Source organism: Rhipicephalus microplus, chromosome 9 (assembly GCF_043290135.1).
Source record: "Rhipicephalus microplus isolate Deutch F79 chromosome 9, USDA_Rmic, whole genome shotgun sequence".
Taxonomy (NCBI): Eukaryota; Metazoa; Arthropoda; class Arachnida; order Ixodida; family Ixodidae; genus Rhipicephalus; species Rhipicephalus microplus.
The window spans coordinates 76,871,499-76,893,400 of NC_134708.1; the positions used below are offsets into that span (position 1 = coordinate 76,871,499).

Genomic DNA, 21,902 nt, shown 5'->3' on the forward strand with positions numbered 1-21,902 from the left:
TCCACTACAGTATGTATCCATACCACATATAATAACGTATCACAGTAACGTTTATTGTTTGTCACCTCTTGGCCATGGACATAGGATTCTGCGGGTTCCGGTGCCTGTTGCTTGTGGGTATCCTTGGTACTTCAAGCAGTGATAGCATTACATGCTAGTCAATGTTGCTATATATGACATATATTACTCAGCCATGCACATGGTTTTTTATGGGCACAGGTGTATGTTAGTTGTGATACGGAATGTCTATTCATATAGTTATGTCTATTCGAAGTTGTGATGACAATATGTACTAGTGATCATTACTGTTGGCATTAGTTTGTGATATCTTTAGCCTATATATGTGTAGTGAGCAGACATGGAAAACATTAGCGATGGCATTGTTCATCGATAACTAAGCCCGGTGACATTACAAAGTTCAGTGTACATAAAATTTCTGCCTGTTGGCGTCGCGTGTTGTGCGACGCACAACACGCGACGCCAGCAGACAGAAATAGCATTGCAAACTCGCAGTCATAGGTTCTGGTGACCCTGACTGACACATGTTTAAATGCGCATACTTACCCTCATAAAGTGCACGGGAGGGATGGCTGCCATGGTGGCTGTGTTGGTAGAGCAACAGACATGTTGTTCAAAGGTTTCCAAAATTTCTTTTTTACTCCAATGTTTTCGCACATTTTGTACTCTGAGGTTGCTGCTGCACAGTACCACAAAAGAACTTTTTCAAAACCATGCGTCGGTATGGTTGTTACAGTCGCCACATTTAAGCTGGGAATATATGTGTATTTAATTCCTCATCGATTACCCAAAGCTGTTTGATGTTGCATGGTTTTTGCTTCAGCATTACGAGGTTCCTTGTTTAAGAAACATGACACGGAACATGCACCATGTGCATTTATTAACGGATCACATAGTCATTTTTCCACTGGTCAGGTTATGAATAAAATCATATTTCAAAAACATTCCTCACACTTGAGGTGTCAGAAAAATCATTTGCGTCGCTTCGCTAGCGATGTTCATATGATCTGCCGCCTGCCGTTTGAGGATCACTTGGGCACTGTATGTACACATTGGGGACAGCATAATCCAGTTGACAAGCCACATGTTTTCGGAGCTTCACTCGGCCATTCACAGTAGCAGTACGGTACTTGAGCACACTTGTGGGGAAGCACAACACCCTTCACATGCCTGAAGATTGTTTCAGTGCTACTTGCACTCCCAAAAGAAACAGTGTGATGAATGTGTGATGGGAGGCTACTGAGCTTAGATTGCGCATCGCCCAGACAGCAAGCGAGAACACATGGGCCCGAGTGCTCCCTGGAATAGTGCAGATGGTGCTGACACATGTTGGCAGTGACTGGATGACAGCAGAAACAACAACAAAACATGTTAGACCATGGCACAAGGGTTGGAGTTGTAGACCCAGATAACGCAAACTTCAACACGGTTCCATTTGTTGAATGTAGAACTCTAGAGACCAGTGTGGCATTTATGCGCAAGTTAAGAAACCTGAAGTACTCAATATTTTTCAGAGGCCTCCACTGATGTGTGCCTCAAACATATCGTGGTTTCAGCACACACACAACTACGGCACTTATCGTTGCAATACTACCAAAGACTTTCTTTCCGTTGAGTTGCCTATAGCACTCTGCTGTAGAGTGCGTGCAATGTCTAATTGACAGTTGCTAAATGGGTGGCCCCCATGAACTGCTACATTAAAATGACAGCTCTGTAAAGACATGTTCACACCTTAGAAAATGTGCTGAAAACCAGCACAGGTGTGCATGTAATTCTTGGGCAACACATCGTGGCAGCTGAGCAAGCAAGATGTTGCACAACTAAACTTGAGGACACTTGTCCCATTACTGTCAACAGCGGCGGCAAGGTTACAATGAGGTGAAAATGCAGAAGCAGCATTGTACTTCATTTTAGGTGCATGGTATAGAACCACGGTGCAGGTTGTTACAATCTATACACAGCTCCCCCAATATAGCACGAAGAAATTACCTCCCCCGTCGATGATGCAGGCGACGTAGTCCCCTGCGCACCCTTCTTATGTAGTGATGGTGTTGCTGCCTCGCCGTGCCAAACATGCTGACAATTCCATTGCGGACAGCTTGGTCACGCGAGTACATAAAGCGAGACGACCTTCCTCTACTAAACAGAGGTTGGGCATCATCGTTAACAGTACTGTCGTGCTCACTGCTCTCATCGCCACTGTCATCACTAAAATTGTTAACACTGTTGCCTTCCTCAATACAAAGGTTGTGCAAAACGGCACATGCAGCAACAATGTTGGTAGAACGTTCCGGCGTGTAGTGAAGGGTACGGTACCGCTGAAGGCAGAGAAAGTGGCTTTTCAATAGCCCAATACAACGCCAATACAACGCAACTTGGTTTGCTGATGAGGAAGGGCCCTCTCTTTTCAAATTTCGTTCCATGATCTTTCACCGCAAGGGGCAAGTTTTTACTGTAAAGGGGTAAGGTGCTTGCTCGGGATTTCATGATAGTGCTGGGCTTATTAGCACACTACAAGCACTGGCTTCTTTTTATCACCACAGCAGTGTTCCCATCTTGGGACCACAGTAAAAAAAGTAAGACGCTTGACTTGCTGCTCGTCACTGTGTGCAAGATAATTATAATACCTTGAGCTATAGTCGAATGGAGTGACTTGAAAATTCAGGCACGTTGATGCATTACATAGCAGAGTACAACTACCAACACAAGGACGTCCTTGTTTGGGCTCTTTCCTTTTATCCTTGTCTCAGTAGCTGCGCTGTAGCTGAACATGAACAGAATAACCTACCATCATACCTAGCAACTGAGGTTAGCTTTCCATCTTCTTGAAAGAAAACAGTTCAACCTAGCAGATTATATATTACCACCTGTTGTGATATGTACATATAAACATATTTTGTATCATTGTGATTTTAATGTATTACTGCATTCACTTACTGCTCGTATGTGCCACTCTGTGTACCTTGTGTGTTTGGTAATTTGAAATAATCATATTTGATGTCTAGACTTCATATTTGATTTATATTTAATCCTTTGCAGTACGACACTTTTACTCACCTTGCATTCCTTCCTGTTCGAAACTAAAAAATAAAGAAAGTACGCTCAAGTACTTCTTTCTTTCAAAAAGGTGGTGCACAATGCATTGAGAAGACATGCATGCGAATTAAACCTCAGAGAGTGTGTCCAGTAATGGTAGATAACGGACCGTGGCAACCATTTTGTGCTGTTTGGAAGTGCCGGGTAATAGAACACAAAAGGTTAATGTTTCTGCTGTAAATTCGTAATAATTTGGTGCTTTAGATGCCTCACATTTTTTGCATAGCATGCACTAGCAGTTCAAAAACAGTTTCAGCCTTGAAGAGGACGCGTTCACTTGCCAAAACGTCGGCTCTAGCACACAATCCATGTTTACAGATTTGCTCATGTATTAGTGGTTGTATTTCAAGCACTAGTGTTGTCTTTCTTTTCTTTGTGTGTATGTTTCTTCCCTTTGTGTATGTGTTAGAAGCATTATAAATAAATAAACAGCCTGTTATCAAACATTTCTGTTGTGTGTGATTTTCAGTAGAGAAGAATGAAAGCCACTGGTGACAAAGTGAAAAAAGTAAGCTTGAAGTACTTTTTTCCTTTTAGCATATACTCGATAGATCTATCGAGAAGTGCGAACGCTTTGTTTCAGCACAAGCTTCTCCCTTTGTACTTGAGACGTCTGCATCATGTCTGTCATTGGTTTAATTCAGACCTCTCGGTGCTGATAATCAATGTAGAAACGACCATGCGACAACCTAGAAGCAACCATATTAGTCTCCAGAATCATCCAGCTTCGCTGTTCGAAGTACTTTTTCCTTTTAGACTAGCTATAAATATAAAAGTATATTTTACTGCAATAAACCTTGAAAGCAGTATCAAAGGAACTTTAAAGTGAAACAATAAATTGGTTTAGGTTAATTAGTATAGACTGATGAACTAGCAATGTCAGCAGTCGGGTCAGTGCCATATGTCATTGGAAAGTGAACCAAACGCTCATAACTATAAGCACCCAACTAATTTGATGGATTAACGTTATGGTGATAGACAAGTAAATTACAGTTGCCACCTCTTGGTAGATTCCTGACCAACATTTGTGCTACAATGTTGCTCACATAAGCCGACCTACGGATATTCGTGCACTCAGGCAGTAGCGGCGACGGCGAAAGGACGCACGCTAATCTACTGTCTGCACTCTTTGCAGATACCGGCATATCGTCAAGAAAAGTGACCTGGACAGCGCTACCGAAACCGCCATCTACCTCAGCCTGCTGCAGTTTCAAGCTGTTATCAAGTTTGTGCTAGGGGCGTTGTCTCTTTGCAACTGGCTTCACTCAGGCAGCAGTGGCGACGGCGAAAGGACGCACGCTAACCTACTGTCTGCACTCTTTGCAGATACCGGCATATTGTCAAGAAAAGTGTCAGCCATCCCATCCGGAGTTGTCTTCTGCCACCAGAGCTGAGTGCCACACCGTTTATACAATTGTGTTGCTGTGGCTTTACCACTACCAGGACCTGGACAGCGCTACCGAAACCGCCATCTATCTCAGCCTGCTGCAGTTTCAAGCTGTTATCAAGTTTGTGCTGGGGACGTTGTCTCTTTGCAACTGGCTTCACTCAGGCAGCAGCGGCGACGGCGAAAGGACGCACGCTAACCTACTGTCTGCACTCTTTGCAGATACCGGCATATTGTCAAGAAAAGTGTAAGCCATCCCATCCGGAGTTGTCTTCTGCCACCAGAGCTGAGCGCCACACCGTTTATACAATTGTGTTGCTGTGGCTTTACCATTACCAGGACCTGGACAGCGCTACCGAAACCGCCATCTACCTCAGCCTGCTGCAGTTTCAAGCTGTTATCAAGTTTGTGCTGGGGGCGTTGTCTCTTTGCAACTGGCTTCACTCAGGCAGCAGCGGCGACGGCGAAAGGAGGCACGCTAACCTACTGTCTGCACTCTTTGCAGATACCAGCATATTGTCAAGAAAAGTGTAAGCCATCCCATCCGGAGTTGTCTTCTGCCACCAGAGCTGAGCGCCACACCGTTTATACAATTGTGTTGCTGTGGCTTTACCATTACCAGGACCTGGACAGCGCTACCGAAACCGCCATCTACCTCAGCCTGCTGCAGTTTCAAGCTGTTATCAAGTTTGTGCTAGGGGCGTTGTCTCTTTTCAACTGGCTTCACTCAGGCAGCAGCGGCGGCGGCGAAAGGACGCACGCTAACCTACTATCTGCACTTTTTGCAGGTTGGTTAACTTTCATATTAAACATCATATGCACCTAGTTTCGTCGCTGCTGCTGCTGCTGAAGTTTTATTGAGCATTGTAGTCACAACAGTGTTTTTCTTTCAAATCTTCAAACTTTGCCTCTTGCTTTGTGTGCACAAGAGCATTTTTGTGCAATTTTTACTTGAAGTGCTTGATACCATGGGGGATAAAAATTCGGGCTACATGGGCAATATTGCGGCGACCCTTGCCGAGAGGCAGCCTAATAGCATTAAAGAGGTCGTGAAATTTCTAGGTGATCTGGTGGGAAGACTTGACGTGTTCTTGACTGAAGTTAAATGTGAAATAGCTAAGGTCGCTTCCTCGAACACTGATATAGTCACTGAACTTGTAAGTGTTCGAGATGCTATTGTTTTCATGAATGAGAGCTTTGAGCTCTTTAGGACTGACGTGGAGGCTTTTCGCAAGGAGATTGACGTGGTAAAGGCTGAGAGTGCGCAGTGTCGTAAGGAAAACAAAGAACTGCGGAAGGACCTGAAAGAAGCTAGACAGGAAATCGTCGAGCTGAAGCAATACCGCCGAAATATGAATATTGAAATCCAAGGTCTTCTGCTAATCGAAAAAGAAAACTTGGAGAAAACTGTCGCAAACATCGCCAAGTGCTTAGGAACTTACATCACAGATAACGACATTGACGTCGCACACCGTGTACTATCGAAAGACAAAAAGAAATCAAATTTGGTCGTCAGATTCCTCACCAGAACGACGCGAGACAAGATGTTGTCCGCAGCAAAAAAAGATTAAACTAGATAGCACTCGTCTTGGTTTTGACAACAGTAACCCTGTATATATAAATGAACACCTGTGCATGGAAATGAAGGTTCTGCTCAGTAAGGCGCGGCAAGCAAGGCGTGAAAGAGAATGGAAATATGTATGGGTATCACAGGGCAGGATCTTCATGCGGAAAGCAGACAGGACACCTGTTTTAAATGTAACTTCTGAGGCGGATCTGGCTAAAGTAGTATAGCTTAATAGTAGACTTATATTTCTGCTGTGAACAATGGCAATGTATTCCAGCGTTTCTGAATTGAACTCGTATGTAAGTGGCTGTCATAGACAGCCCATAACATTCCTTTACATTAATATGCAGTCAGCTCGTTAGAAAGAAGAAAACTTTCTTTTGTTTCTTGATGAGTTCAATTTTTTCTTTTCCGTTATTATGAAACTTGGTAACGTAGTGAAACAGACGTGTTTTGTATTGACGGATATAATGTTGTGTACCAAAATAGAAAATTGAGAATTGGTGGTGGTGTATGCTTGTATGTCAAAGCTGAAATAACGTAAGAGTATCGTGAAGATCTGTCTCTGTGTACCGATGACCTTGAGGCGTTAACTTTACAGTATCACAACTACATTTTTGTTGCAATTTACAGGCCACCAAGTGGCAATTTTGATTCATTTATTGAATATTTAGAAAACCTATTTTCCATTGTAAACCAATTTAATTACAAACTAGTGCTGGGAGGTGATCTTAACATAGATATGTTGAGCGACACACATAAACAGATGAGACTTTCAGACCTTCTTGCTTCTTTTTTCTTAACAAACGTAATTTTTATTCCAACACGTATTACTGATACTACTTCTACTCTATTAGACTTGTTTATCACAAGTAGTACAAACAGTACGTTAGAGGCAGGCGTCCTGCGTGCCCCGATAAGTGATCATTTGCCCATATATCTAGTCATAGAAAACATCACCAGTGTAAGGAGTTAAATCCTTCCTGCCGTTCACTTTCAACAAATTAATCTGCGAATGCTATCTTCTTTTAGAGAGGAAATTAGAACTCTCAATTGGAACAGCGTTCTATCTAGTTCTTCTGCTGATCTTGCTTGTGATTGTTTTATTGATACTCTATGTTTTGTGTATAAAAAACATTTTACTTATAAAGCTTTAAAGAGACCAAAACGGGCGCGCAAGCCTTGGATTTCTTCCACAATACTCAATATGATAAAAGAAAAAAATAGGTTGGATCAAGAGTTTCTAATAAAGCGAGACCCGGATAAATTGAAAGCTTTTAAAGTATACAAAAATAAGTTCACTAAACTACAAAAACAAGCTAAACGTGATTATCACTTCAAGATGTTTGACGGTGTCACCGATTCTAAGCAATTATGGAACAAATTTAATGCTATTATATCTACCAAACAAGTGTCTAATAATATTAGTGAGCTGGTGATCAAAAATAAAATATACAAGGGCACAGTACTAGCAAACAAATTTAACGAGTACTTTACCTCACTAATTGATAGTAGTCATAAATGTGATTCATCAGGTTATTTGCCTCCTGCTTTAAATTTTTCTGTGTTTGCTAATCCTACAGACGCGCAAGAGGTCATCAGCATTTTTCCGAATTTCAAATTGAGTAAAAGCGAGGACATAGATGGCTTAAAATTAGAACCTATAATATACATTTTAGATCTCATATGCATCTGCTTAGTACATATTTATAATCTCGTGTTCACCACTGGGCTGTTTCCTCAGACAATGAAAAACGCTAAAGTAACGGTTATATATAAGGGTGGGGACAAAAGCAATTTAGGAAACTACAGACCAATTTCAATTTTACCAGTTTTCTCTAAGGGTTGTAAAAAACTTATTTTCATTCGATTATCAAATTTCTTTAATAAACACAACATTATTGAGCCGTCACTGTTCGGTTTTCAGTCAGGCCTCTCAACCGAAGGTGCCTTACTATACCAAAAGGAATTGATTCTAAGAAATATAGAAGCAAAAAAACTTACCCTAGGAATATTTCTAGATTTCTCGAAAGCTTTCGATAGAATAAACCATGATATTGCTAGGGGGCGCCACAAATGAACATTGTAGAAAAGAGGACGATGTTTAGGGCGAGCTCGTGCAGACCGGGCTCCATATTGTATGCCTACCTGTTTACCTAAAGTAAAGGCATTTTTCAGACGGCTTCTCCCCGTAACATTTTGGTGGAGAGTGCGGGTCTTTCCACAGTCAACACCACGACGATTCTACGCAGCGGACGTTCCTTGGCTGCCTGTGCGATGCCTGATCAAGACGAACACGAGGATTCTTTGGAGACTACCCCAACCGTGCTTCGTCCAACTACGCAGCAACCAACAGCACCGCATCCAGCTGCTACTAACCGCACCGTCGTCCTGACTCAACCGCGTGACCCAGGCACATTTTCGGGCAGTGACAGTACCGACGTGGAGGAATGGCTTCAGCTGTACGAAAGGGTGAGCGCTCTTTACAACTGGGATCCGACGCTCATGTTGGCCAATATTATTTTCTACCTTGACGGTACAGCTAAAGTTTGGTTTTCCAACCACGAGGAAGATATCACGAGTTGGGACATCTGTAAGCAGAAACTCATCGATCTCTTCGGCAAGCCCATCGGGCGTCGTCGTGCTGCGCAAAAAGAACTAGCGTCGCGACTCCAGTCCGGCACCGAGTCGTACGTCACATACATACAACATGTGCTCGCCCTCTGCCGGAAGGTTGATGACAAGATGCCGGAATCTGAAAAGGTCGCGCACATCCTCAAAGGAATCGCCGATGACGCCTTTAATCTCCTCGTATTTCGCAACTCATCGACCGTAGACGACGTTATTAATGAATGCCGACGCTTCGAAGACGCGAAAAGTCGCCGTATCACTCCACACTTTTCGCGTCTTCCCAACACGGCTGCAACATCAACCTGCGAGGACGCCCGTTTGGCACCAGCCCCGGCTGCTTCCGACAATATCGTGCGCATTGTGCGCCACGAAATCGAGGCAGCATCTCCCCTGTCTGACCAAGTCGAGGCCCCTGACGATTCTCGCGCCACGATTTCTTTAATCAAGAGTGTCGTACGCCAGGAACTGGCCAACGCCGGACTTCAGACGCTATGCCCCGTTAACCGACCTGACTACCGACTGCCCAGTACACCTAATATGTCCCGCGGACTGAACAACCAACCGCCCACGTTACCGGAACCCGGCAGAATGGCGAACTTCCGATGACAGGCCGATCTGCTTCAACTGTGGACGAGTGGGCCATATTTCACGTCATTGCCGCACTTCCTGGGGTTGGCAGCCATGGTCGCATTATGCCAACACCCGACGACCCCCTTCTGGCTCTCGGATGCCAATCTACACGACACAAGATGATGCTTCGCCATCCAGGCCCGCCCGACCAAGCCGCTCCCCGTCGCCCTCTGGACGCATGTCCCGCTCAACTAACCGACGTCGCTCCCCCTTACCCTCCTACCACCAGTCCTCGGAAAACTGACGGGCGCAGCTCCTAGAGGTGAGCCTGCTTCGACGACCCGACCCAAAATTCCTCTACACACGATACCCGGACACAACAACTTGATTAAAGTAAATGTTGACGGTACTTCTGTGGCAGCACTCATTGACACCGGCGCTCACATATCAGTCATGAACTCCAACCTTTGTGCTCGACTCAAGAAAGTGCTCACTCCTGCTCCGATCACTCTTGTCCGAGTAGCTGATGGTGCAACACCAGCGGTCACCGGGATGTGTGCCGCCCGTGTCACTGTTGCTGGACGTCATACCACTGTTCTGTTTTACGTACTGGACCACTGCCCACATGACATCATATTGGGACTCGATTTTCTGTCGGAGCATTCCGCCCTAATTGACTGTTCTGCTGGTGTTGTTCAGCTTGTCCTACCACACGCCGTTGACCCTCCTGATCCTGCGCCGCCAAAGCTATGCTCCGCCGACTCTGTTCGCCTATCTTGTCGAGCTGTGACGCATATCGACGTCTCTTCTGATCCACCTGTGGCTGACGGCGATTATGTCATTTCGCCTAATCCTACAGTACTCTGTTCGCTCAATGTTACGTTCCCCCACACCATCATCACAATGAAGAACAACGTGGCATGTCTCCCTATTGTGAACTTTGGACTTTGCCCTGAGGTGCTGCCACGAGGAATATCCCTTGCAACCCTTGCCCCGGCCGGCGACTACCACATATCGGCCCTAACAAAGGATACACTGTCATCTGCAAGTATTCAGTCGCGCAGTACACTAGACTGCATAACTGGAATGATTGCCTCTGATCTCCCGGCCGAGCATGTGTCTGCGCTTCGTGGCCTCCTTGCGTCGTATCAAGACGTCTTTGATTTCTGCGACCGACCCCTAGGTCAAACGACCGTCGTAAAGCATCGGATCAACACCGGTGATGCAAATCCAGTACACCGGCGACCCTATCGAGTTTCCTCCACCGAGCGCCACGTGATCCAGCAAGAAGTCGACAAGATGCTTGCCCGAGACATCATTGAACCTTCTTCAAGACCTTGGGCTTCGCCCGTTGTGCTTGTGAGAAAGAAGGATAACAGCTGGCGCTTCTGTGTCGACTACAGAAATCTTAACAAGGTTACAAAAAAAGACGTGTATCCTCTGCCGCGGATAGACGATGCTCTTGACTGCCTTAGTGGAGCAAATTATTTCTCTTCCATCGACCTCCGTTCTGGGTACTGGCAGATATCAGTTGATGATCTGGACCGTGAAAAGACGGCATTTATAACTCCCGACGGGCTCTATCAGTTCAAAGTAATGCCGTTCGGGTTATGCAATGCCCCAGCTACATTCGAACGAATGATGGACGCTCTTCTTCACGGTTTCAAGTGGTCAATCTGCTTATGCTACCTTGATGACGTCATTGTTTCTTCGCCAACTTTCGAAACTCACCTCGAGCGTCTCTCAACAATTCTTTCGGTTTTCCGCAAAGCAGGGCTCCAACTAAACTCATCCAAATGTCACTTCGGCCGCCGGCAGCTCACTGTCCTTAGACACCTTGTCGATTCTTCTGGTGTTCGTCCCGATCCTGAGAAAATCCGTGCCGTCAAAGATTTCCCTGTGCCGACCTCTGCGAACGATGTTCGAAGCTTTATGGGCCTTTGTTCTTACTTTCGTAGATTTGTGCGGAATTTTGCTGACGTCGCACGACCGCTCACGGAACTACTAAAAAAAAATGTGACTTTTGTGTGGGGACCTGAACAAACCAGAGCATTCGTTGAACTGACGAGCAGAGTTACGACGCCACCGATTCTCGGCCACTTTCATATATGCGCTCCAACGGAAGTGCGTACCGACGCCAGCGGCCACGGAATCGGAGCCGTTTTGGCACAATGACAGCATGGCTGCGAGCGCGTTATTGCATACGCTAGCCGCCTTTTATCGCCAGCAGAGCGAAATTACTCCATCACAGAACGCGAATGCCTCGCACTAGTCTGGGGAGTGGCTAAATTTCGGCCGTATTTGTATGGACGCCCGTTCACGGTTGTCACTGATCACCACGCCTTATGCTGGTTGTCGTCCTTAAAAGATCCTTGTGGACGTCTCGGCCGCTGGGCTCTACGGCTACAGGAATATTCCTACACGGTTGTCTACAAATCAGGTCGCCACCATGAGGATGCTGATTGCTTGTCGCGTCATCCAGTAGACCCAGCAGACTTTTCTGAGAGCGATGAGTTTACTTGCGTTTTGGCACTTTCCGCGTTTAGCAACATCGGAGATCAGCAACGCCGTGATCCTCACCTCAGAGATATAATCCTTCGGCTTAGTGGTCCCACAACTCCTCCGTCTCTCCGTATGTTCCTGCTCCAAGATGGCGTCTTATATCGCTACAGCATGCATCCTGACGGACCTGAGCTGCTGTTGGTCATACCACAACATATGCGTCAGACTGTCCTTGCACAGTTGCATGATATTCCGACAGCTGGTCACCGGGGAGTTTCAAGAACTTATGACCGTGTTCGACGTCGCTTCTTTTGGCCCGGTATTTACCGATCCGTCTGCCGTTACGTCGCCTCATGCAAATCCTGTCAACACCGCAAAAAACCAGCAACCCTTAAAGCGGGACACCTTCAACCCATTCAGATCCCATCCGAACCATTTTATAGGATAGGTGTTGACTTACTAGGACCGTTTCCTTTATCGGCCAGCGGAAACAAGTGGATAGCAGTCGCCACGGATTACACCACTCGGTATGCAATCACACGGGCCCTTCCTACCAGTTGTGCGACCGACGTCGCTGACTTTCTTCTAGAAGACGTCATATTACACCACGGCGCTCCTCGGCAACTGCTTACCGATAGGGGTCGCTACTTTTTATCACAAGTTATCCAAGACATATTGCACTCTTGCGCTACAAAGCACAAGTTCACAACGGCGTATCATCCTCAAACCAACGGGCTCACGGAGCGGCTAAATAGAACCATCACGAACATGCTCGCCATGTATGTTTCTTCCGACCATCGTGACTGGGACACCGCCCTTCCATTTGTAACATTTGCCTATAATACGTCTCGGCATGACACTGCAGGTTTCTCGCCATTTTTCTTCCTGTACGGACGAGAACCTACGTTGCCTTTCGACACGCTCCTTCCTGCCGTTGGCCACACGCCAGAATATGCCCGCGATGTGATTTCTAGAGCTCTAGAGGCACGTGAGGTTGCTCGCCAGCGTCTGAGCGATTCGCAGGAACGACAACGACAGGTCTACAACGCGTGCCATCGTGATGTCCACTTCAGTCAAGGTGACACAGTCCTTCTCTGGACGCCGTCGCGGCGAGTTGGCCTGTGCGAAAAACTTACTTCACCGTACTCGGGTCCGTACCGTGTGGTGCGCCAAGTCACCGACGTGACATATGAAATTGAACCTCTTAACGCCACCAGCGCGCGATCGTGTTCTGACGTTGTTCACGTCACTCGCCTGAAACGATATTACTCAGACCAACCAGGCACCGAGACGGTGCCTTCGCCACCGGGAATGATGCTACGGGGCGCCACAAATGAACATTGTAGAAAAGAGGACGATGTTTAGAGCGAGCTCGTGCAGACCGGGCTCCATATTGTATGCCTACCTGTTTACCTAAAGTAAAGGCATTTTTCAGACGGCTTCTCCCCGTAACAATATTTTGCTAAAAAAACTTCACTGTTATGAAGTTCGCGGTACCATTTTAGCTTTAATAAGAAGCTACTTATCTAATAGAAAACAATGTGTATCAATCAATCGAGAGCTATCATCATCCATGAACGTTAAGAATGGCGTACCTCAAGGTAGCGTTTTAAGACCCCTATTATTTAATATTTTTATCAACGATATTGTACGTATTGACCGCTCTGTAGAATAAGCAATCTACGCGGACGATACTAGTATATTTTTTTCTTGGGAAACGGCTGATGACCTCATTGTTTCGGCTAATGAAATACTAAATAAAATATATGCCTGGACTGTGGCAAATTCTCTACACATTAATTGCTCTAAAAGCAAGGCTGTACTGTTCCGTGCGAAAGCCAGGTCATTTGAAACGTCTCATGAACTAATACTTAATAATGTTGAAATTAAACTTTGTCAAACAGTTAAAACTCTCGGTGTCCATTTTCACGAACACATGGCATAGAATTACCATGCAGAACACATTAGTCACAAACTTTGTAGAGTTCTAGGTGTGTTGTGTCGATGCCAGAACATACAATGCTCTTTTTTCTTCACATTTACACTATTGTCATGTGGTCTGGTCTACAGGCTCTAAAGCATCTCTAAATAACCTGGTCGTGTTACAAAAAAATGCCTTGCAGTGCATTGAAGGTGTATCCTATAACGCACACACTGCTTCAATATTTGCAAAATATAGAATTTTAAGAATTACCTGTTATTACGAATACCAGCTTCTGTCAGCTTCTAATCAGAAATACGCACAGGAAGTATCTTTTTACGCACCTTGGCCACCTTGCAACCAAATCCTGCCAGTCGCGTTACTCGGTGTACGGAGACTTGGCACGTACCTTGTCCTCGCACAAACTATGGGTTTGAAACACTACGTTACCGCCTTCCAAGTGTGATGAACAAATGGAAACTAACAACTGATAATCTGTGTATATTGTCTAAAACTGAAATGTTAAATCATATGTGCTGATTGTGTTGTAAATGAATGTTGGGTAATTTCTGTAATGATTATTCAGTTTTTATTCTTTCATGCATTGCTTTGTTATGGATATTTTTGTATGTATTTTAGAGTTGTGATTCTATTATTTGCTGTCATGGGCCACATGCGTGTTTCTTTTTGTATGGTCGCTTTCCACTTCCTGTAATTTTTATAATTTTTTGTAAATTTGTAGTTTAGATTTTTTTTGGGTGAAAGGGCCAGTCAAGCTGTGAAACGCAGCTTTTTTCCCTTCGCACCAAACCACGTATACAGTGTATTTTCGTGTACTTGTCACGTGGTTGAATAAACTCAAACTCAGGGGTGGGTGGGAGTGTCTCAACAATGCAATGTTAACTTGGAAATGTGTGCCTTATCATGAAGTGTGATGATGCAGTATCACAAAACAAGATAACACATGGAGAGCATTCCTGCCTCATCGCATCAGCGCAAGCTGATATAAGAACTCTAGAGTGGCATCACCGTGGGTCCTTTGTTTTTGCAGCTTAAGAAGTTCTTTTCTAACAGTAAGAAAAATTGCGTCGACATCGCAGAAGCTGTGGATCACTTGCTGTCATGGCTACTGGCAGCACCGACTAACGCTCCCAGGTTTAAGTGCACACATATACCCCTCAAAGTGGACGAAGCATAGCCACTGTGGTAGCTCGGTTGGTAGAGCGTTGTACAAGTTATTCGAAGTTTACAGGTTTGGTTCCTGCCCTAGGCAAGTTGTCTTTTCATTCAATTTTTTTTCTTCACATTTTTTCACTACTAATAACACTTCCTATACTTTCCTTGGTGTAACTGTCTGTCAGTCCTCATTAACATCGTGTCCAACAAAGAAACACGAGTTATTACAAATTCCAGTGTGTCTCGCCTTAAGTATTTGCAGGAAAAGCTTGTACTGAGCTATCGTAAAAACGACGCTGCTGCTTAGGACAAGGAAGACAACAGGACTTTGCGCTGTATTGAGCCACATAAACATTGAAACAGTGAAGCTGGATGATTCTGCAGACTAATATGGTTGCTTCTAGGTTGTTGCTTGGTCGTTTCTACATTGATTCTCAGCACAGAGAGGTCTGAATTAAACCACTGAGAGACATGATGCAGACGTCTCAAGTCCAAAGGCAGAAGCTTGTGCTGAAACGAAGCGTTCACACCTCTCGATAGATCTATACATGCAGTTTGTCGTTGGCCTCTCGTTGTTCCAAGGTCTTCTCACAGCTGCGAATGCCTTTCCTCTTCTCTAGTGCTCGTAGTCTAGGCACTGTAGTGTTGGACTAACGGTAGCCATCTTCCCTTATAGTGAATCAGTAGTGTTGGGAGTTGCCCACTTTATGCGGCAAATACCTGACATGCCGCACAAATTACTTCTGTCGTTAACAGCTTTGACATTACAACAAGATGGTTGCCTGGCACAACCTGATCACCCTGGAAGATTGGCCATGGACCGTGCAATAGCATGGTTGGTGAAATTTGGCATAAATTAAGTTTACTCATGCTGCATTTGTGAAAACGGTGGAAAGTACTACTCAATGAGCATTTGCCACAGTTAGCACTGATTACTCATGTCTACAAGAAAAATTGTGAATGCAAAATAGAAATGAAACTGCCTAAATTTTAATTTGCTAGTTTATTTACTTTGCACATAAAGCAATTACATGACATCAGTACCACTGTTAAGGCTGAAAATAACCAGTTGTGGTGGCGGGACAGGAGAGGTGCAACGTGAATGTACAATTCCAAGCCCAGTTTTTGTGAGGGGTTAGAACATTTCAACTGTGAACTGCAACATGTTAATGTGCTATAGAGATCCAGAATGCACAGGTCAGTGTGGCACATGTCTCTGCAAGGTACGTATTCTCATAAATCTTCCAATTTTTTCTTGGCGCACCTCAATGGTATACCATGGATACTTTTTAAATTATAACGGGGGAAAGGGCTGTGCACTGAGAGTGGCAAAGATTCACTTGGAGGGGAAAAATGTGAGGAAAAAGAAGAATGCTTAATTTTACAATAAAATTATTTACAAAACATTTCTAAAAACATCTGGATTCGTAGCAGATATATGGCTAGTTAAGGGTCTGTTGTAGACGAGGTATATTGTGGTTCAATTTGAGAGTACAATCTTTACACAGAATTCCATCACATATCACAAAATCAAATACAGCCATATATAAAGAACAAACAAATAATGTGATATGTACATACATTTCAACAATATTAATATGGCAACTGGTAACTCTTTAATAGTTTCCTGAGTGACTGCATCATATTTGGTAGACATTTAATTAGAGCAGGGATACCATTCCAAATGTTAGCAGCAACGAAAGGTATTGTTCGATGGCCTTGTTTACTCTTGGAAAATTAATATTTTGTTGGTCGGCCTGCCGAGTGTGACCTCTGGGTTTTAATAAAACTGATGCGTGAAAGAGTACATTATTGTTCATTATCTTACATACTTATATTGCTCTCTTGAATTGCCTAACCATATTAAAAGGCATTATGTTGAAATTTTAGAAAATTTCATCCGATTGTGCATTCTTGGGTGTTGACGCTATTGTTAGTAAGCTCTTTTTTGCAGAATGGTTACGACCAAGCAATATGAAGCATATGTGCAGTTCCACGATTCGATGCAGTTAGTTAGGTGAGAATGAAAAATACACTAAAATAGTTTTAGTTTTAAATAATGTAAACCACCGAAAGCTTAGCTTTCTACACTAATTGTCTGTGCGATGTTCAGTGGAATAAATGGTCTAATGTCGCACCAAGGTAAGTATATTCGTTTACTTTATCAATGGAAGTTTCTCCAATGAACAGACCATGTGTTTCAGGTATCACTTTTTGGTTAGAGGTGAAAACAATACGCTTGTTTTCTTATTTAATAAGTTGTTTTGTTTCAACCACTGAGAAGTCATTTGCAGCTAGCGCTTCATTGACTAGTGATTGGGCTTCCTGAAGTGAGTGACGAGCTATGAGTAAAGCAGTGTCATCTGCATATAGAGCTACTCACTGAGGGAGTAAGAAAGAGGAATGAGGATAGCGCTTGCGTAAAGTAGCCCAACCAGAGAGGAGTCGGCGCACGTGTATATATTTTACTTCGGGCACAGTGTGATGCTCACAGATTCCTTTTTCAGTACCTCTCTTTTGCCTCCCACAGCACCACTTCTACAGTCAGTAATTCCGGAGAGGCCCCACCTTCAGTGACTCTATAGCCCCACCCAGACGACGGAAGTGCGTCAGCCAATGGGTGACCGCTTGTGCACTTGGCCACAAGCAGTCTAGAGGTGCTTCGAACGCGTACCTCAAGATCGTCCCTAACTCTGCGGGGCCTACGTCACTCCGGAGTGCACAGGCTTCTATACATCTATTTTGAGAAATGCCGCAGAATTCCAAAGTTAAGGTTCCGAGGTAAAGCAAAGTTTTTGTTTTTTAATAAATTACAGACACTGCTAAACTCCCGTAAGCGACGAATGAGCCAAATATCATTTTCGAAGTGAACTAGAGATAATTAAACGCATTTCTATTAATACCGGCTTGTAGTGCAGACTTTGCTGGTTAAGACTGCTAAAAAATTCAGTGTATCACCGTTGTTATGCTGACCTGGCCCATTGCCAGGAATTTTGTCCTGGGTGGGGGTGGGGGGGAGTGCACTTAATTGTTGAACTTAAAGAACACTCATCTTCATTCTATCGGTACTGCTACCGTAATGATTGTTGTGGCCTGACATTGTTAGTTTGCGATCTTTGTACCAGTACATTACCTCACGCGGTTCGCCCTACCCGAGTTGCTGCTTTAAAAGAAGTCATGTTCGCACAATAATGCGTTCAGCATCACGACGATCTGCATGCAGTCATCGCGTGCTCACCGCCTGGAAAAGCCATGAATCACTCGAAATTATGCCACTGCAAAAGCAAACGATAATAAGAAATGAAATTCTTCACGAAATTCAATAACCTTGATTTATATCAAATATGAAACAATTAAGCCACTTCTGCCGCAGCACATTTCTGTCATGCAAAAAAAAAAACGCTTAAGATTGGCGAGGGTCTACATAGCTATTGTGGCGAAAAAGAGCACACTTTGTTCCTTAGGTAGGTACGCTTGCATGCACAGTGTCATTACGAGTACTTGCATGGTCGTCAATGCCTGAAAACTTTGCTGAAATGGCTAAAGAAGTCCCTTGCCAATCATAGTGCGCTTGCTTGCACTACATAAAATGTGTGTTCATTACGATAGATCAGGGTCAGAAAATTTTAGAACTGCTGTTATTTTTTTATCATGAGACGCCTTCCTGTTGCTGCTTCAGGCGGAAATGTTGCAGGCTCGTGTGCCCAGATTTGGGTGCACGCTAAAGAACCCCAGGTGGACGAAATTTCCGGAACCCGCAACTAGGGCGTCTGTCATAATCATATGGTGGTTTTGGGACGTTAAACCCCACATGTCAATCAATCAATCATCAATCAATCCTGTTGCTGCCTCCATTCACAATGATGTATTTATCTCCTGCTTACATCAATAATTGCATATGCCAGCGCAAGCACGTCAAAGATGGGCTTTGCCTTCAGACATCTCACGCATACGTGGCTTCAATCACATAACAGCAAGCGAACCTCACGATAGTTATAGCGCAAGAACAAAACGACGACACAGAGACAAGAAGGACACGAATGGACACTTTTTGTCTTTGTGTTGTCGTTTTGTTCTCGCGCTATAACTATCGTCATGTCATACCAACTAGCCCAAGCTGCCACACTTCTAAGCAGGCGAACGTTGCGATTTGCGAGGAAAGCTGTCGTCATGGAAGGAGGCCGTAGACAAGATCACAGTACAAATCAAAACTATCTTTCATTCGTGAGAAAAACCCGTCGTGAAGAGAAGTTGTTTTAGGCAGTCAGTATTTTGGCTGTTTCTAAAATAACGCGCCTACTTATATTGTGGGCTGATTCACAGAATAAAGCTCAGATTATTTTCTGGTCTAGTGAACGCGTGGTCCGGTCGTTGGTCTTTTCTACACACCCTTTGATCTCAGTCAACGCTTCCTCTTCTATTTGTTAGAGTAGGCACGTAAAAAAGTAGAGGTGAGGCTGAGTACTTTTGGCGCCGTACGTTTTCTTCGCAAACATAGCTGTAGGACCGATTTCCTTAGGAACAGGCTCGAGCCAGAAGCACGACCCCTTCCGACGATGTGGATGCGCAGCTTTTGAGCGAGAGCTTCGTGCGTTGGCGCGACTTCGTGTGCTTTGAGTGCATGCACAACGACAAAACGCGTGCCACCAGTGAACGACTTGATGTTCACTGGTTATTGTGACACTCTCGGTGCAGCGCCTTCTCTATTTTGCTCGATGATACCAGCGACAATAGCGGCGGTGCGCCTGCGTGGACTAGTGAAGTGTTTCGAGACGGGACAAGACGAAGGGGACACACACTGGCGCTAGCTGCGCTAAATCTGCGCCAAGTCAATTCACAGAAGTGCCAATAACAAGACGAGAAGTCGGCCCTTGCTGATATCGATCGATGTAAGTGATTGAAACGCCAAGTCTTCAGATTGTCACCACCAGAAGCGCTTTGATAGGAAAGTGTGAGCAGAAAATTGGCAGGTAAATACTTAGAAAACAGTAGGGGGCCAAACCAAAAAGAACTATCGGTTAAGAAGAAGGTGAAGGAAACGGAGACTGACATGTAGAGAATCGGCATGATTAAAAAGTCTGCACTAGAGATCTATCGAACTTTTAAGCAGGAAATTGCCAAGGAAAGGATCTATGATAATACTCGAGTAGTTCTCTACTGCGTGGACGGGAGTATAGCGAACCAAGACATATCGGGCCAAATACGAAGGGGTAGACACGGTATGCAGTGCATGTGGAGAGGAGGAAACTGCCAAACACTTGATAATGCTCTGTAAAGGGCTTCAGCCTATAGTTCAGGATAATGGCGCAGAGTTTTTCAAAGCACTGGGGTTTAGGGACAGGGAGGGCAAAATAGACTTTAAGCGGGTAGAATCAGCTAGAAGGAGGTTATCTGGGGTTTAGGGACAGGGAGGGCAAAATAGACTTTAAGCTAATCATCATCATCATCAGCCTGACTACGTCCACTGCAGGAAAAGGCCTCTCCCATGTTCCGCCAGTTAACCCGGTCCTGTGCTTGCTGCTGCCAATTTATACCCGCAAACTTCTTAATCTCATCTGCCCACCTAACCTTCTGTCTCCCCCTAACCCGCTTCCCTTCTCTGGGAATCCAGTCAGTTACCCTCAATGACCAGCGGTTACCCTGTCTACGCGCTACATGCCCTGCCCATGTCCATTTCTTCTTCTTGATTTCAGCTATGATATCCTTAACCCCCGTTTGTTCCCTAATCCACTCTGCTCTCTTCTTGTCTCTTAAGGTTACACCTACCATTTTTCTTTCCATTGCTCGCTGCGTCGTCCTCAATTTAAGCTGAACCCTCTTTGTAAGTCTCCAGGTTTCTGCTCCGTAGCTAAGTACCGGCAAGATACAGCTGTTATATACCTTCCTCTTGAGGGATAGTGGCTTCTACCTGTCATAATTTGAGAGTGCTTGCCGAATGTGCTCCACCCCATTCTTATTCTTCTAGTTACTTCAATCTCGTGGTTCGGCTCTGCGGTTATTACCTGCCCTAAGCAGACATAGTCTTTTACAACTTGAAGTGCACTATTACCTATCTCGAAGCGCTGCTCCTTGCCGAGGTTGTTGTACATTACTTTAGTTTTCTGCAGATTAATTTTAAGACCCACCTTTCTGCTCTCCTTGTCTAACTCCGTAATCATGAGTTGCAATTCGTCCCCCGAGTTACTCAGCAATGCAATGTCATCGGCGAAGCGCAGGTTACTAAGGTATTCTCTATTGACTCTTATCCCTAACTGTTCCCATTCTAGGCTTCTGAAAACCTCCTGTAAGCACGCGGTAAATAGCATTGGGGAAATTGTGTCCCCCTGCCTTACACCCTTCTTGATTGGTATTCTGTCGCTTTCTTTATGAAGCACTATGGTAGCAGTTGATCCCCTGTAGATTTCTTCCAGAATGTTTATATATGCTTCATCTACGCCCTGATTCCGCAGTGTTTGCATGACGGCTGATATTTCTACTGAATCAAACGCCTTATCATAATCTATGAAGGCTATGTATAGGGGTTGATTATACTCTGAGCATTTCTCTATTATCTGATTGATAGTATGAATGTGGTCGATTGTTGAGTAGCCTGTTCGAAATCCTGCTTGTTCCTTTGGTTGATTGAATTCTAATGTTTTCTTTACTCTGTTAGCAATTACCTTTGTAAATAGCTTGTACACTACAGAGAGCAAGCTGATCGGCTTGTAATTAAGCTAATAGAATCAGCTAAAAGGAGGTTATCTGATTGGTGGCTAAAGTCGAGGCACGAGTAAAAATTAAACCCTTCACTGCAAAGTACCAGTCCTCAACCTCACTATTTAGAGCCAAAAAAAATTAATCTAGTTTGTGGTTCACTAAGTATTACAGCTTGTTGGCATTAGCCACCGCCCCATCTAATAGGTACAGCCATATCAATCCATCCATCCATCGTGCTGTGCGAGAGCACTCAACATAAAAATGTTGATTCTCAGCTATGCTTTCAACAATAACATGAAATGTCAGCTGTACCTGTGCATTGTTTACATGGGCATTGT

The 21,902-nt window shown here is 44.4% G+C and overlaps 1 long non-coding RNA gene across 1 annotated transcript in view; it reads right to left on the bottom strand.

Annotated features, from left to right (window-relative positions):
• Window positions 1-881: 881 nt before the first annotated feature.
• LOC119163202 (uncharacterized) overlaps window positions 882-21,902 on the bottom strand; it is a 47,043-nt gene continuing 26,022 nt past the window's right edge. The window contains exon 3 of the long non-coding RNA XR_012886204.1: window positions 882-1,357. This is a non-coding gene — a long non-coding RNA (uncharacterized LOC119163202). The remainder of the gene's footprint in view (window positions 1,358-21,902) is intronic.